Source organism: Suncus etruscus, chromosome 6 (genome assembly GCF_024139225.1).
Source record: "Suncus etruscus isolate mSunEtr1 chromosome 6, mSunEtr1.pri.cur, whole genome shotgun sequence".
Classification (NCBI taxonomy): domain Eukaryota; kingdom Metazoa; phylum Chordata; class Mammalia; order Eulipotyphla; family Soricidae; genus Suncus; species Suncus etruscus.
In genome coordinates this window covers 96397588-96413614 of record NC_064853.1, presented here as the reverse complement: position 1 = coordinate 96413614, position 16027 = coordinate 96397588, and the positions used below count along the sequence as shown (strand labels likewise).

Below are 16027 nucleotides of genomic sequence, written 5' to 3'. Positions count from 1 at the left end.
TCTGTAACCCCTACAAAGTGGGGAAGGCTAGCCTCAATCAAATATTTCAGGCAGACCTATCATTAAGAAGCATGATTGGTACAAAGATAGTTGCTTTGAACCCAACACCCCAGCAAGGCCAACCAAACTGTGTGAGGGTCACTGGCTCCCCTCACTAGCTTTGTACTCAAACCAGCTGAGCAGGCACTCACTGGCAAATATCACCCCTCATCAAGGGCCAAGCTCCTTCTTGAAAGGGGAAAATAAAGATACTTCAAAGTCAATTAACTGCTCTTTTAGGAACACCTGTGGTTCATTCTACCTTTGCATTGGGCACCCGTGGGTTTCCACTTCTCAAGTGGACCAAGCTCTGAATCCCAAAAATCCAGGAGTGAAATTCATTCCAGCCAGCTCTCAGATTGACACTCCTTGTTGGGAAGTTAGAACATTCTATGAAACACCAAAATAATTTAGTAACTAGCACACAAGTTCTTTGGACTCTCAATGTGTGTGACACCCTCTCATCAAGTAGCCCATTGGGTTTAGAAGCCGTTCAGGGTTGTCAGTTCATAGTTTTCACATTTGGTAGATATCTGGCCAGAAAGACAGTGTTATAATGCTAACCAATGACTGCCTATTTGTGTTGAGAGCAAATAGAATTTATCGAACATTTCTATTTTCATCTGTTCAAAATCTTTGCGTATTTTTCCCATTGTCTGATCATTTGCTTTGAGATTCTTTTCCAATTTCTTCTGTTGTATGGAGTTGTATGTTGTATGCCTCTCCTCTTCCAGCTCACTGATTCTGTCTTCAGCTGCTATTACTCTATTGGAGAGGCTTTCCATAGTTTTTCTTTACCTCTACGGCATTTTTCAATCCCATTATTTCTTTTTTTTTTTTTTTTTTTTTTGTGGTTTTTGGGTCACACCCGGCAGTGCTCAGGGGTTACTCCTGGCTCCATGCTCAGAAATTGCTCCTGGCAGGCACAGGGGACCATATGGGACGCTGGGATTCGAACCGATGACCTCTTGCATGAAAGGCAAACGCTTTACCTCCATGCTATCTCTCCAGCCCCCTCAATCCCATTATTTCAGTTTGGAGTTTTCTGATTTCCATATTTGTGGTTTGTTCAGATCGATCTATTCTCCCTTTGAGTTCTGCGAACATTCTCCATATCTCCACTCTAAACCCTCTTTCCGAGAGGTCAACCAGGTGGTTGGCATTTTTTTGGGTCATCAGAGCTGCCATCCTCATACTCCATGCATGCTGTTGTCCTGCATTGTTTCCTCATTGAAATGCTCCATAAGAGTGAGTTTCAAAGCGGTGGCACAAGCCGAAAGACGTCTATCTGCCTTGAGCGTGCTAGCCTAGGACTGACTGCAGTTAGATCCCCCAGCATCCCATGTGGACCCCCAAGCCAGGAGCAATTTCTGAGTGCATAGCCAGGAGTAGTAACCCCTGAGCGTCACCGGGTGTGCTCCCCCAAAAAAAAGGTGAGTTTCAGAGAGGTCTCTCTGGCCCTGATGTCCTAGGGACTGAGATAGAACAAGTTGAGTGCTCCCCTAGAAATACAGGGGTTTTATGGGGAGGAGTCCACTGGGAAGCTACTCAGCGCTGGAAGTAACTGTAACCATATATAAGTCACTCATGGGATTGCGGACCTCCAAAGAGAGAAGACTTTTCATAGGAGATGACAGTGTTATCATTCAGGCCTTCAAGAACCCACTTTGGAATCAGCATGCTCCAAAACTAGGCATTACCCTCTATTCTATAATCTGCGGTCCCGCCCTCCAAGTTCCCTGCTTGCTATTGGCACCATTACAGCTGGCTCGTGGGACTCTCCTTAATTATTTATTTAGGTGGCGTCTCACCCACCAACTGTGGCCCCTCAGGGAATCCAGCTGTCAGAATCCTTTCTGCATCCCTGAACCTGACATGGTCTCTGAAACCACAAAAGAGCTTGTTACTATCACTACATGGAAAGCACCCAGAGAGAGGCATGTGGAGCTGTGAGTTAGAAAATGGTTTTGACTTGGTCCTGCAGCAGAAATGAAAGTGTGTGTGATACTGGTGTACAGCATAGACCTGTACAGGAGAGTCCAGGAAGTGTGCCCCCTCACAGCATCAACCCTCCACTATCCCCAGCAGGCTGTCTCTGTCTCTGTGTGAGGCAATCTCGGCATCAGGCCAAGTGCTGCCTGCTGGACTCAAAAGCTTAGACCTGTTATGAGTTTGTAGCTTCCAAATACAAGGTGTTTCTACAGATATTCCGATGCTTTCTGGGTAGCATTGTTTCTTCCAGAATCATATGTCTCTTAGATATTCTTGCTTTGTTCTTGATTTGTTTTGAATATTATCTTGATTTGCTTCTAATTTGTGCAAGAAGTGTTTCATTTTCTTAATTAATTAATGAAGATGAATTGGGCTGATTTACTGACATTTACTTTTGCATCAATTCTGTTGCATATTTAATTCCTAATGCATTCTATGGCTGAGGACAGTGAGGCTAATGGGGTCAAGTGACTGACCCAGGAACACATAGACAATAAGCGATGGAGCCTGAAACTTAGATCTGTCTTGTGCCTGCAGTGTGCCAAGTATTATAATGGGGATAAGGCACGGGAGTGATGTTGTCCAGTCCTAGTGAACAGTCTACATATAAGAAAAATTCAGAATTTTTCTATTAAACTATTTAGAATAAGAAATATATTGTATGAAACAGTCGTGTAATACAAGCATAAAAAGCAAACACCATAGAGTGGTACTCCAAGTTGTCCAGCACTGTGGAGCTGATCACTAAGTAGTGATTTTGTGAATGAATGGATATGATGAAATATGTGATCATATCTGAAGCAAGAAAGCATTTGAAAAGATAGTGAATGTGAGAAGAGAATAGGGACCAGAACACTACTAGCTCAAAGAAGTTGCCACAGTGAGTTCCAGAAAAAATGAGACTTTTGGGTCATGCTTCACAGCTTGCACATGAACTTTTGAAAATAGAAAGATGAAAATGTGCATGTGTTTTTTTTCTCTTTGTTTGGGGGGAGCAGTAACAATGTTGGGGATAAGGGGCTAGTGGCACTCCCAGAAATACTGGGTCAAATACTCCCAATGGTTCAAATACTGGAGCCCAAGATGTGGAGTTCAAAAACCACCAGGGCTACCACAGTGGTGCTCAAAGGTAGATGAAGCTTTTTGAGCTGGGAGCAGAAGAAACCAAGAGTGTGTGCAGTTTACATCAGAGGAAAAGGCTAGTTGGAGGCAAGTGCAGAATGCAGGCTATAGCTCTAAAATTGAATTGGGGGTCATGAATTATGCCCCACAAGTCATAGTTATGGATCACAGTTTATTGAGGCCCGATCTCAGCTTTTCTTCCCTGCCTTGCACCTAAACCATCCCCTCAAAGCATGTGTTAGCAGAGGGATGTTTTAAGAAGGGACGTCTGTGTTTTCCATGCACCTATCTCTTCCCATTTTCAAGCCAATTAATCCAACATGTGTTAGGCACCTACTTGAATTCAGTTTAGATGCCAGAAATATCTTCCATTTTATCATCTCACTCTAATACCCTTCAGCACCCTCAAGGGACCTTTATAATTAGAAAATTGAAGCCTTGGGAGGTTAAGTGACCTGTCCAGGGCCATGCTAATTAAAGAATCTGGGACCAGGGCCATGTCCCCAACATGCTTCCTACACCTCTACTGCCACCCAGTTATCATCAATCCTGGCCCAATAATGAAGAAGCAAATTCTTCCCCCACCTGCTCTCCACACTCTCTAGCCCTACTCTTTCGGGCAGGAGGGTGATGTGTTTCTCTCATTGGTATGAATTTAATTCATGTTCTTTAATGTGAGCCTATATGGTCCATCAGACAAGTCATGGGTTGCATTCCAGCTTTACCACCACCATCTTTCTGATATTAAACAATTTTCTTATCCTGCCTGTACCTCCTAATTTGAATGTATTTTTGCTTTTACTTCTGTGTCAAAACAATAGTTTCTAACAGTTTTCAGAAGGATCTAGAGCAATCTGGAAAGGCCTGATTGAGGGTCTTCCTAGTAGTGGTTGTTCCCTTCCTGCCCCAATAGGAACTACTGGTCAAGACTTCCCAGAACTGATGATGTCTGACACTCACTTTAGAGACTTTTTCAGGACATTCTTTTTTATTGACTCAGTGATGCTGGGGTGGGATTATGAATGGACCAGATAGTGTTGGGGACTAAACTGGAAATGGTAGCATGTAAAGTAAATGATTTAGCCCCCCAACTCTTTCCAGTTTCTTATCCCAATGACATCTTCTCTCCGCACAGCTCTAAGACCTCCTGCTTGGTTAGTTTGCTTTCAAGGAACTCTCAGTCTATGTCCTCATGAGTTGGAGCGTCCAGAGAAAGCACTGGTCATAGAGTGTCCTTCAGATTAGCAATGGTTGGGCTAACTGAAAGCCTGATAATTTGGGAAAACAGATGGGAACATGGGGCAAAGGATGAGGGACATCCTGTTTGGCCTGTCACAACCTTCCATCCTTTCTCATCCTTTTGAGCCAAAGGAAACCCCAAAGACAAGTCCTACCCTCTCCATGAAGATCAAGCAAAAGTCTTTTGGGGTTCTCTTCATCTCACCACTCCCAGACTATTTTCAGTCTACTGAGCATCATCTAAGCTGGCTTTGAAGTTCTTTAGTAGGCATCAGTCTTTTATCTGCATAGACAGACACAGGGGGAAGCTTTGACAGGCTCTCTGTGCCCGACTTTGCTAGACTTAATGCTAGGGCTGCCCAGGGCACCAGGCCCATCTCCATGGCAATTTGGAGGCAGGAGAGGAGTCCTAGGTGATGCCTGGTACAGCTTTGGCAGACTGAGTCTGAGACAGGCCATCTGTCTAGACTCTGCCTTCCTCCAAGCACAGAGCTGACCTTATCCCCTTTCGGAGAAAAGCAAGAAACCCCCTCCTACCCACATGTGTCAGCTTCTTGGTAGCACAGGGATAAAGGGATGTGTCTCATTTACAGAGAAACTTCACATTCTTTTTCTCAATATAAGAACTTGCGTTTTAACTAACCCATAGAGGTTTTATTATTTTTCCCCTTAGGGATGGAATTGTGTCTCCTGAATATTCTCATGTTGAAGTCCTATTTCCCAATTCTCCCATTGGGTCTATTGGGAGAGGAGGTCAGGTTGGAGTTCTTCTAAGAAGAGGGAATTTGGACCCTGATACACTTGGGCTGTGTGTGGAAGCAGAGAAGAGAGTCACCAAGTCCAAAGCCAGGAGTGAGGCCTGAGAGGAAACTAGCCCTACCTACACCATTTTTTTTGGGGGGGGGGGGGGACCTTTCGGGTGCCAGAGAATCAGCAAAGTTGTATTGATTAAATCACCTTGGGAATTGGTTATTGGAAGCAAAGCTAATAGAGACAATAAATAACCCTCCCCTCCCCCATGAAAACAGATTAAAAATGTTAAACTCCCAACTCAGAAAACTAATATAGAATCAGGTTACTTTCTTTCTTTTTTTCTTTCTTTCTTTCTTTCTTCTTTCTTTCTTTTTCTTTCTTTCTTTCTTTCTTTCTTTTCTTTCTTTCTCTTTCTTTCTCTTTCTTCTCTTTCTTTTTCTTTCTTTCTTTCTTTCTTTCTTTCTTTCTTCTTTCTTTCTTCTTTCTTTCTTTTCTCTTTCTCTTTCTTTCCTTTTTTTCCCTTTTTTTTTTCCTTTTCTTTCTCTCTTCTTTCTGTCTTTCTTTCTGTATTTCTTTTTATGTGTTTGGGCCATGCGATGCTCAGGGGTTTCTCCTGATTATGAGTTCAGAAATCACCCCTGGCTTGAGAGACCATAGGGACACCAGGGGATTGAACCTCGGTCCTTCCTAGGTTAGCACATGTAAGGCAAAACGCCTTACTGCCTGCGCCACGGCTCCGGCCCCTAGGTTGCTTTTTTTTCTTGCCTCTATGATGCTCTATTTGTCTATCAGAAGCTATATAGTACCCAGCACCAAATTTCTTTTTGCATTTCTAGTTAATCAGACACATAACCCTACTAGGAAGAACTTCAGTTCAATATTCACTGAATGGACAAAAACTCCAGCCCAAAGTATTAATATCTCAATTTCTTTCTGCCACTGTAATACAAGAACCTCTACATAGGTTTGATTCTGTGGCTGTCCCAGGTCAGGAGCAGGTGTCACTTTGGTAGAAGGATCCCAAATTTCCTTCTTGCTGTTTTATAGGCAATTTAAGCACCTCTCTTGAGATTGCTTAATCCCTTCAACTGGTCAATCTGTCCTCAGGACTATGTGACCAGAAGGGGGAACCAAGGGGAGAGGGTTAAGGAGAACAGCATCCTGTTACACTGAGAATCTTCCACACTTCCATTATCAGTGCAAGCAAGAAGTTCAGGGGCTGAAGCGATAGCACAGTGGTAGGGAGTTTGCCTTGCATGTGGCTAACCTGGGACGGAAAAGGGTTCAATTCCTGGCATCTCACATTGTTCCCTGAGCCTGCCAGAATAATTTCTGAGCACAGAGCCAGGTGTGGCCCAAAAACATAAATAAATAAATAAGTAAATAAGTAAATAAATAAATAAGTAAATAAATAAATGTTAAAGAAGTCCAAAGCATGACACCCGTCCATCCTGAGTTTCCTTTGCAATTTTGTTTGAATAGGTGCCAACCACCCATGAGTGGCCACTTTCTGTGATGCTAATTCTTACAAGACATTTCGATGCTCAGCTTCATCATTGCTCAGAGAACACCAGGACTAACCCTGACAGTGTTGGGTGTGGGGAAGGGGATGACCATAAAATGCTAGAGAGCAAACTCAGGGTCTCTATCTCCTTGACTCTCCTTTGCATCATAAATGCTTGAATTTCCATCCAGGTGAACCAGTCGCTAAAACTGAGAATAAATATTGCATTTATGTATAAGGGAGAGAGGCAAAAACAGACTAGGATACCATAATTTGATATGCAGATTAAATGAGTTAATTCATGGAAACCCTATTATCCAGTTCAATCTAGACAAATAGTTATTGTTTTGTTTATCGTTATTACTTTGATTATTAATTATTATGTTTTTCCTCTTCTATACCAAACCTGTCAAGGCTGTAGGCACTAAAGCATGTATCTTATTCAGTTTATTCAATAAACATTTATTGGGAGCTTTGTATATGCCGAAGGCTGAGCTAGTTGCTAGGGGTACAGAGATAAACAGCAAGAACACAGACCTGCCTCAGCTCTCAGTGGGGTTAGGAGAATGGTAAGAACAGAAACAACTGAGTGAGAGCTGAGCATAGGTGAGTAAACAGGGTTGTCCTAGTAGAGAGTGACATGTGTAGGGAGAAGGCCAGATAGCCAATGATCATCTGCACATTAATGGGAAACTTAGACTTTTGTTCATGGGGTCTCATGAGCCATTGAACAGTCTGTACAGGAGAAAGCATAGGTGAGATATACTCCTTAAATATCAGCATTTTACCAGCTTTTTGCTATTCTTTTGTCTTCCAAGCCCTCCTCCCAGTAGTGGATAGAACTATGAAAATAAAAACCAAATAGGGTTGTTGGTATATGAAAAAATAAAATAAAAATTATTGGACCCAGAGAGATAACATAGTCGGTGCTATGCTTGTCTTGCTTGTGGTTAACCCAGGTTTGATCCTCGGAATCTCTTATGTCACCAGTGCCCTCCAGGAGTGATCCATGAGAGCCAGGATTAAGTCTGAACATCACGAAGTGTGGCCTCTAAACAAACAGAATAATAACAATTAGGAAAAGGAACAGAACTCTGAGAGAGAGTTTAAGGAAATCAGAAGCAGAAGTTCACCTGGATTTGTGGCTTTCCAGCAGAGTTCAATGTTCCTAGCAATAACGTTGAAGATATTTAAAGATTAAGTGCAAAACTGTAGGGGTGTTTGTACACAGCTCTCAAAGGACAGATAGGTGATTGGGAACAGCCAGAGTGTATGTAGCAGAAAAGGAAAGTGAAATATACTTGATGACTTCCTTCGTGCAGGGAACTTGCACTTTCCATTCTGCAGTTTAAATCTGCTAAGGCCATTTGAAGGTCAATCTTATTATTCCTGATTCCTAATTTTCAAGTGAAGAAAATATAGATCAAAACAGTCAGGAAGTAACTCGTTTATGTTCATCTTCACTCCAGCTCCTGCAGATAATGTGGCCAGTGTAATTGCCCAAGGCTCCTGTTCTCAAATTTGAGTGAGCCATAGAATCTTCCAGGGCTTGTTAGAACACAGACTGTGGGGCCCCATACCCAGAGTTTCCAAGTCAGTAGGTGTGGGGTGGGGCCTGGGGATTTGCATTTCGAACCTGTTCCCAGGCGATTCTGGTTTTGCTCCAAGACTACATTTTAAGAAAATTTAGCCTGTAACGATGATCCACTCAAAGACCTTGGCCAGCAGTAATCAGATCATGCTATACATAGTTTTTTGTTGCTATTGTTGTTGTTGGTTTTTTTTTTAAATATATTAGATTATTCTTTTTTTTTCTTTATTTAAGCACCATGATTACATACATGATTTTAGTTGGGTTTCAGTTATGAAAAGAACACCCTGCTTCACCAATGCAACCTTCCCACCACCAATGCCCCCTATCTCCCTCCTTCCCCACCCCCTGCCTTTATTCGAGACAGCATTCTACTTCTCTCACTCATTAACATTGTCATGATAGTAAGTGTACTCATCTCTCTAATTAAACTCACCACTCTATGTGGTGAGCTTCACATCGAGAGCCAGTCCTTCCATCCCTCATCTCTGTTGTCTCTGGGCATTATTATAATAATGTCTTTTTCTTTTTCTTCTTCTTTTTTTTTTTTTTTTTGGTTTTTGGGTCACACCCATGTATAGGAAAATTTCATGACTTCATCTCTCCTGACTGCTGCATAATATTCCATTGTGTATATGTACCACAGTTTCTTTAGCCATTCATCTGTTGTAGGGCATCTTGGTTGTTTCAAGAGTCTGGCTATTGGGGTCTCAAATTCACGGCCCGAGGGCCATTTGCAGCCCTCCGTACAACATTTTGTGGCCCTGCCCTAGAGGAATCTTTTTTTTGTTTTGTTTTGTTTTAGTTGTTTGGGTCACACCCCCCAGTGTTCAAGGCTTACTACTGACTTTGCACTCAAGGATCACCCCTACTTTGCCTCCTGCGGCCCGCAGGTACCCCTGGTTGTAAATAGCACTGCAAATCTCTATATTGTTTTTCATAATAGCTGGACTAGATGGCATTCTCACCAGCAGTGAAAGAGAGTTCCTTTCTCTCCATATCTTTGCCATCACTAATTGTTCTTGTTTTTTGTGATGTGTGCCAGTCTCTGTGATGTAAGATGTAAGATTGAGAAATTGTCTGTTCATTTCTTCTCCCCATTTGTGCTACACTTTGGAATCTCCTGGAGGTCTCTAAAAAGAAATCCTGATCTTTGGTTTCCAGACTTGCTCATTCTAATTAAATTTGTATAGATGCTTCCTGAACAGTGTTGTTTAAAATTTCCAAGGTTGTTCCAATATCCATCAGTTAGGAGCCACTGATGCTGCCTCACTTTTTGACTCTAATATCCATCACTACCCTCTACTTGAGTCATTCATGACTGAAACCACAAGTGGAACTTATTTACTACCAGCACAGCTCACACAAAGCACCTATTTTCAACCTTCTTTCTCCTAATGGCTCAAAACATCTGTTCCTAGACTTCATCAAGGCTCTTACTTGCTTTATATATATATATATAATGTCCTCTTACTTTTCTTTTTTTTTTGTTTTTTTTTTTTGTTTTTGTTTTTGTTTTTGGGTCACAACCGGCAGTGCTCAGGGGTTACTCCTGGCTGTCTGCTCAGAAATAGCTCCTGGCAGGTACGGGGGACCATATGGGACACCGGGATTCGAACCAACCACCTTTGGTCCTGGATAGGCTGCTTGCAAGGCAAACGCCGCTGTGCTATCTCTCCGGGCCTTACTTTTCATTCAGTCCTTTATCCCTTCCCTGCTCTCATGACAGCCTGCAGTAAAATGGACAAAGCTATTTCTTACCCACAGCCAACCTTCTCGTTCCTTTACTGTATCTGTCTGGGAACATTTGAAGAAGAATATTTTAATTAGACTGCAAGTATGAAAGGCCAGGGAGTCTTCTTGAAATTTTTGATACTTGACCTAAGTTTTGATAAGCAAGTAAAAGTAGAAGAGGGCTCTTCTCTAGTGGTCCAACATTTGCAGAGATATGAGAGAAGGGAAGAGGATTTATGTGAAGAATCGGGTGTGGGGAATGTCTAGATCTTGTACTTGGACTAACAGAGTCAGGGAGTAAAAATGCAGTGATCCCACTGCTAAATAAAAATGGATCATGGGCCAAAAGCCAAGTTTATTATACATAATCTTTGAAATGATGAAAAAAAGTTAATAGGGTTTTTAAAGTAACTTTTAAGTGGTAAACTTAATATGTGTTAATAGAAAATAATACCTAGAAAAATGTAAAAGCATAAACAACAATTGTATACTGTTGAATTGAATTGAATTCCCAGAACTCACTTTTGTGAAAAGTTATAAAAATTTGACCTTTTCTTCTCTGTATATCCTTATATAGTTTAGGACACATTATATAAGTAAGTTTGTATTCTACCTTTACATTTAGCTTTATGACATATATTAATGTTTAAAATGTTATAAATATTTTAGTGGTAGCATAAAATGTATAATTAAATCCCATATAACTTTAGTATTAACATACAGGTAGAAATGAAGGAGAGAAAGATGTCATTATAGATGATACCACAATGTTTATATTTGGAAGAACTTAGAATCTGTCAATGGTTTCTTATGATCAATGCCAAGAATAAATTTAATGATTTAACAGTATGAAGATTTTAGACTCATAAAATTTCTTCTCTTCTTCCTCTCTTCTTCAATCTCTTCTTCCTCCTCCTCCTATTCTTCTTCCTTTCCTCTCCTCTTTCTCCTTCTTCTCTTCTCTTCCTCTTTTTTCTCTTCCTCATGGTGGTGCTTGGGGGACCATATGTCATGGATCAAACCCAAATTGGTCATATGCAAGACACGTATTTTGTTCAATATGCTATTGATATATAGTGTCCAGCACCCCTTGTCATTTTCTTTCCTAAAAGTTTTGTTTGTTTTGTTTGGTCACACCTGGCGGCGCTCAGGGGTTACTCCTGGCTCTGCTCTCAGAAATTGCTCCTGGCAGGCTCAGGGGATCATATGGGATGCTAGGAATCAAACCTGGGTTCATGCAATGTTGGCCACATGCAAGGCAAATGCCCTACCACTGTGCTATCACTCCGGCCCCTCTTTCTAAAAAGTTTGCCAGATTTTATTCACTAACATTTCATCTCCTCTTATTAGTATTTGGTAATGTGATCAATGCCAGTAGAGGGCTTGATATCAAGAAGACAAGAGCACTTTTGCTTTCACAAAGATTCATTCCTTTTGCTGAATAGACAGGAACTGTTGTTGGTGCTCTTACTCTTCCCCTTTGCTTCCATATGTTGTTTTACTTTTATTTTACCATTATTAATCTTTTCCCTTTTATGGAGAACATATATTGAAAATAAATTTTGTTTGCTTGGGGCCACACCCAATGGTACTCATGCCCAATGCCAATTTTGGTGTCGGTGGAATCATGAAGTACTAAGGCTTGAACCTAAGTCCTGCATTATAGCCTGTATTCTATCCATTGAACGCTCTCTTCAGCCATGGAGAACATGTATTGAATGTTCACTGCACATAGAGCACTGAACATGATCTTCCCAAGAGCAGAACTAAAAGCTCTATAGGTAAGCCTTGATATAGGCTTATTGTTCTGTCAAAAAAGAGAAGTCTCTTCACAATATTTTAGGGGAAATAATGTTTTAATTTTTCAGTGAAATTTGCCAAGTGGATTTTTGTTAAATTAATTTACTTTTGGGGGGTTGGGCCACACCTGGTGACACTCAGGGGTTACTGGCTATGCGCTCAGAAATTGCTCCTGACCTGGGAACCATATGAGATGCCGGGGGATCGAACTGCAGTCGGTCCTAGGCTAGCTCAAGGTAGATGCCTTACTACTTGTGCCACCTCTCTAGTCCCATAATTTCCTTTTTATTTCTATGATAATCCAATTCTACACATAATCATCTACCCTTGAAATATTTTTCCTCCTCCCTTTCTTACCACAAATTACATTGGCATTCATCCTTCAAGACCTTTCTTAAATGTCTATGACATTTCCTTCCATAATCTTCCCAGTCAGAATGTCTACTTTGCTCCTTATTCAATCAAGGTATTTTCTTTTTCAAACATTTCTTTTCAGTAGTTCTTTCCTTTTCTGTTCCGTTTGTTGTCATTGTTATGGCCAAGTATCAGATACACAACACAATTTATTGTAGCTCTTGCAGAGATCCCTGAATTGCGCTGGCACCTGTGGCAGTTAGAACCAAAACTCTTCACCTGCAAAAATATTCTCTACCAATGACCTATCTCAGAGGCCCCAAATAATTTTAGCTCTATATTTCCTCTTGGTGGAGTCCCTCAAGAGTGGAAAATTTTGTGTGCCTCGTTTTAATACTGTGACTGGCACTCAGTGCTACTTGGTAACTGTTGAAAGAATTCCAGCTTTACTAATGTGGACAGACAGTTTCTCTTAAATACTAATGAGTCAGAGTGTAAAGACAATATAGAGATGACATAAATTATCAAAGCCACACACTCTGAATCATTGGTACCTAAGGTAAAATAGATACCTGGTATACAAGATGTCCCAATCCTTTTGATTCTAAGTACAGAATGTTAACTGTTTTGGTTGCTTGAATACTAATCTGCAAGTTATGTTTGATTTTAACTCCACATTTAATTTGTGCCTAAGTATTACCATGCTACACAAGTGATTTCCAGCAAACTGCAACCAGTCCCTGGGCTGCCACTGAAACCACTGTGCCAGATAAAGAGACTCAAATATAATATATTTCCCAATATAATCAATCTGAAGAGAACAACCATAAACAGTTTATAAGTATCAAGCAAATAAACAAAAAAAGGATTTCATGATTCAATATCTGGAAACAAACGTATAATTTGAGGTAATCTTTACCTCAAAATTTTCTAGTTGGCATTCTAGTAAGTTGAAAGAAAGACCAGAAGATAATGGTTGAGAAATGAAAATGTAGTCAATTATTCCTCAGTAGATAAGAATTCTCCTTTCAGGTGTTGGGAATGTTGCACTGGTGATGGGGGGTATTCTTTACATGACTGAAACCCAACCACAATCATGTTTGTAATAAAGGTGTTTTAATAAAATATTAAAAAAAAAAAAGAATTCTCCTTTCAGAGGATCAGAGATAAGATGGGCAAATTCAATAGAAAAGGAAAGGTAGGTCAAGGAAACTGAAGCATGGGGTTTCCTTAAGTAGAACTCCTGGGAAAGGTGAAAACCCTCCTTTTATATTGTCTTTTTTTTTTTTTCTTTTATATTTTCTTTACTTGGAGGATGAAGAAGCACTTTGCATGCAAAGTTTATTGCATGCAAGATGGGAAAACAAAGGGTTTGGGAAAGAGCAGGATCTTAGAGGATTGTCTCCTGCACATCCTGAGTGCTTATCCTGGTCCCATTCTCTTGACATTCCAGACTGAGACTTTTTCTCTGGAGCTATTCTCTTTCAAATCTCACCCTAAATAATTCCATCTGTCATTACATTGCTCTTAGCCTCTTTATGCAGTGAAGACTTGAGACAGATACAAAGGCAGAATGGAAAACAGTAGTCTCCAGATCCTAACCTCTTAAACTGTTTTCCTCAGTCCCACGTTTTGTAAACCCCTGCCCCCTTACTCACCCACCATGATCATGAGATCAGCTTTTATTACTTCTCTTCTAGAGCCAGGAAGCAAGGTAATGTGTGGGAAGTGATAACTGCAAGGTAATGTGTGGGAAGTGATAACAACTTCAGAGTTGAAACCATTCAATAGAAAAAAAAAATTGTTAAAAGACCAAGATATTGTAAAAGCTGAAACACTTGAGTCAATTAAGTCCCCATGCTTCAGAACATTTTGTTACCAGGAAATGAGGGAAAACATTGAAGGATCACAGCACTGTCAGCTACCAAAGCTTAGAACAAAGAGCAACATTTTGCTAGACATCTGTCTTTCTGCCCTAGAGAAACTTCTAAAAAGTTCCACTTAGCTCTTCTCTTAGTTTCCTTACCCCTACCCTCTTCACGCCTAAACACACTCTTAAGCATCTCTCTCCCACCTGACCCTTTCTTCCAACCCCTTTTCTCCCCTCTCTCTTAACATTATCCAATGGTTATTCATTGCTCTTTGATAAGAAGGGTAGCTAATTAAGTGACTAGAGATTTACACGCGCTATTTATTGGATCCAATCTCCTAGAGAGAGCCTGGAGTGTTCTTCTAAGCAAGCATTGCCCTCCCTTTCATGATTTCTCGTTCCAAGTCAAAACTAGAGAGAGTTAAGGAGCCAGTATCCTTTCACCATGATTATAAAAGAAGTACCAACGAATAGAATGGAACTCTGGATGGGTATAAGAAGTGTGGGGATGGAGGGACCATGTACCCATCACTGGAAAATTAAATTAATTTTGTGCCTCTTGGTAACCAATGTTCAGCGTGATGATCAGTTAGTTGGAACTGTAACAATGTTGACACATTTGTCATCCCACTGATGATCTGTTTAACTGTCTGTGTTAGAAATGCATCCATCAAGGGAATGTTTTTTAAACAAGAGCTAGGCTTCCAAACAAAAAAAGTAAAGATAAACCCAAATATCTCCTTCCCAATCTTAACAAACATGGTTCCCCTTTACCAGGAGGCACCTCAGAAGACAGAAACCATCTGTTAAATAAACAAAGCATTAACACAGACTCAATTTTCTTGTATGGATATTCCTAGAACGTTAGTGATGGGCCACTATCTACAGAGAAGAATTTTTGCCTTGAGAGGCTAGGGCTGGAGGCTTTCAAGGTATCTGCCTTTTAACTGAGGGATAGTACTGGAAGGGTACTGGCACTCTTGGTGCGTATGGGGCAGAAACATTTTGTGCCTAACATATTAATATTAATTCTAATCTTTGGTTTTGGCTTTTGTTTCTTTTTGTTTGAGAGCCACCCTGGCTGTGCTTTGGAGTTATTTCTGGTTCTGCACTCGATTACTCTTTGCAGATTCGGAGGACCATAGGAAATGCCAGGGGTCAAACCCAAGTAGACTATGTGGAAGGCATACCCTACTGATGTACTATTACTCTGACCCACATATGAGAGATAATTTTTTTGTCCCTCTCCTTTTGGCTGATTTGATTAAGCATGATACTCTACAGTTTTATCCATATAACAGCAAATTGCATAATTTCATTTTTTTCCTTAAAGCTGAGTTGTATTCCTTTGTGTATATGTAGTATAGTTTCTTTATACAGTCATCTGTTATTGTATACTTGGTTGGTTTCCAGATTGTAGCTACTGTGAATAGTGCAGCAATGAACATAAGAATGCAACTATCTTTTTGAAATAGAGTTTTTGGGCCCTTGAGGTAGATGCCAAGAAGTGGAATTGCTGGTTCATCCTAACTTATTTGAGAAGTGTTCATATTTTTCCATATGTATATTAAGATTAATATAATTATAAGTTATGGTTTTAAATACAGAAATAATAATTAAAATTTAAAAAAATACTTGGACCCTTGATCCTGCCATTCTTTTTGCAAGACAATAGGACACATAGCCTAAGCCTCAAGATCTATAGGAACAAAAAACAGACTTTCTATGTGGTGTGTCCAAAGCAGCTGCTCTATGCTTCTGGGAGGTCTTAAGATCTCTGAACCTAAGACACATATTTTCTGTCTCTCTCTTTCTCCTATGGACCCAGAATTATCTGATGTAGGTAAAATAGTCTTTTTCCTTGGCTCAGTGAGGTACCTAGTGTCCTGAAAGAGGTCATTGCTTTCCCCCAAGGATGTCCAAGGAGGTTAGCTCACCGCTGGTTTACCACAGGCCAAATTTGAGGTTAATGAACCATTCGTCATCATCAGTGGGGCCAACATGTTATTTAGACATTCAGAGAGGAGAG

General features: G+C 40.6%; 1 protein-coding gene across 2 annotated transcripts in view; it reads left to right on the top strand.

The window, feature by feature from the left end:
* DGKG (diacylglycerol kinase gamma) overlaps positions 1-16027 on the top strand; it is a 241428-nt gene that overhangs the window by 197026 nt on the left and 28375 nt on the right. The window lies entirely within an intron of this gene.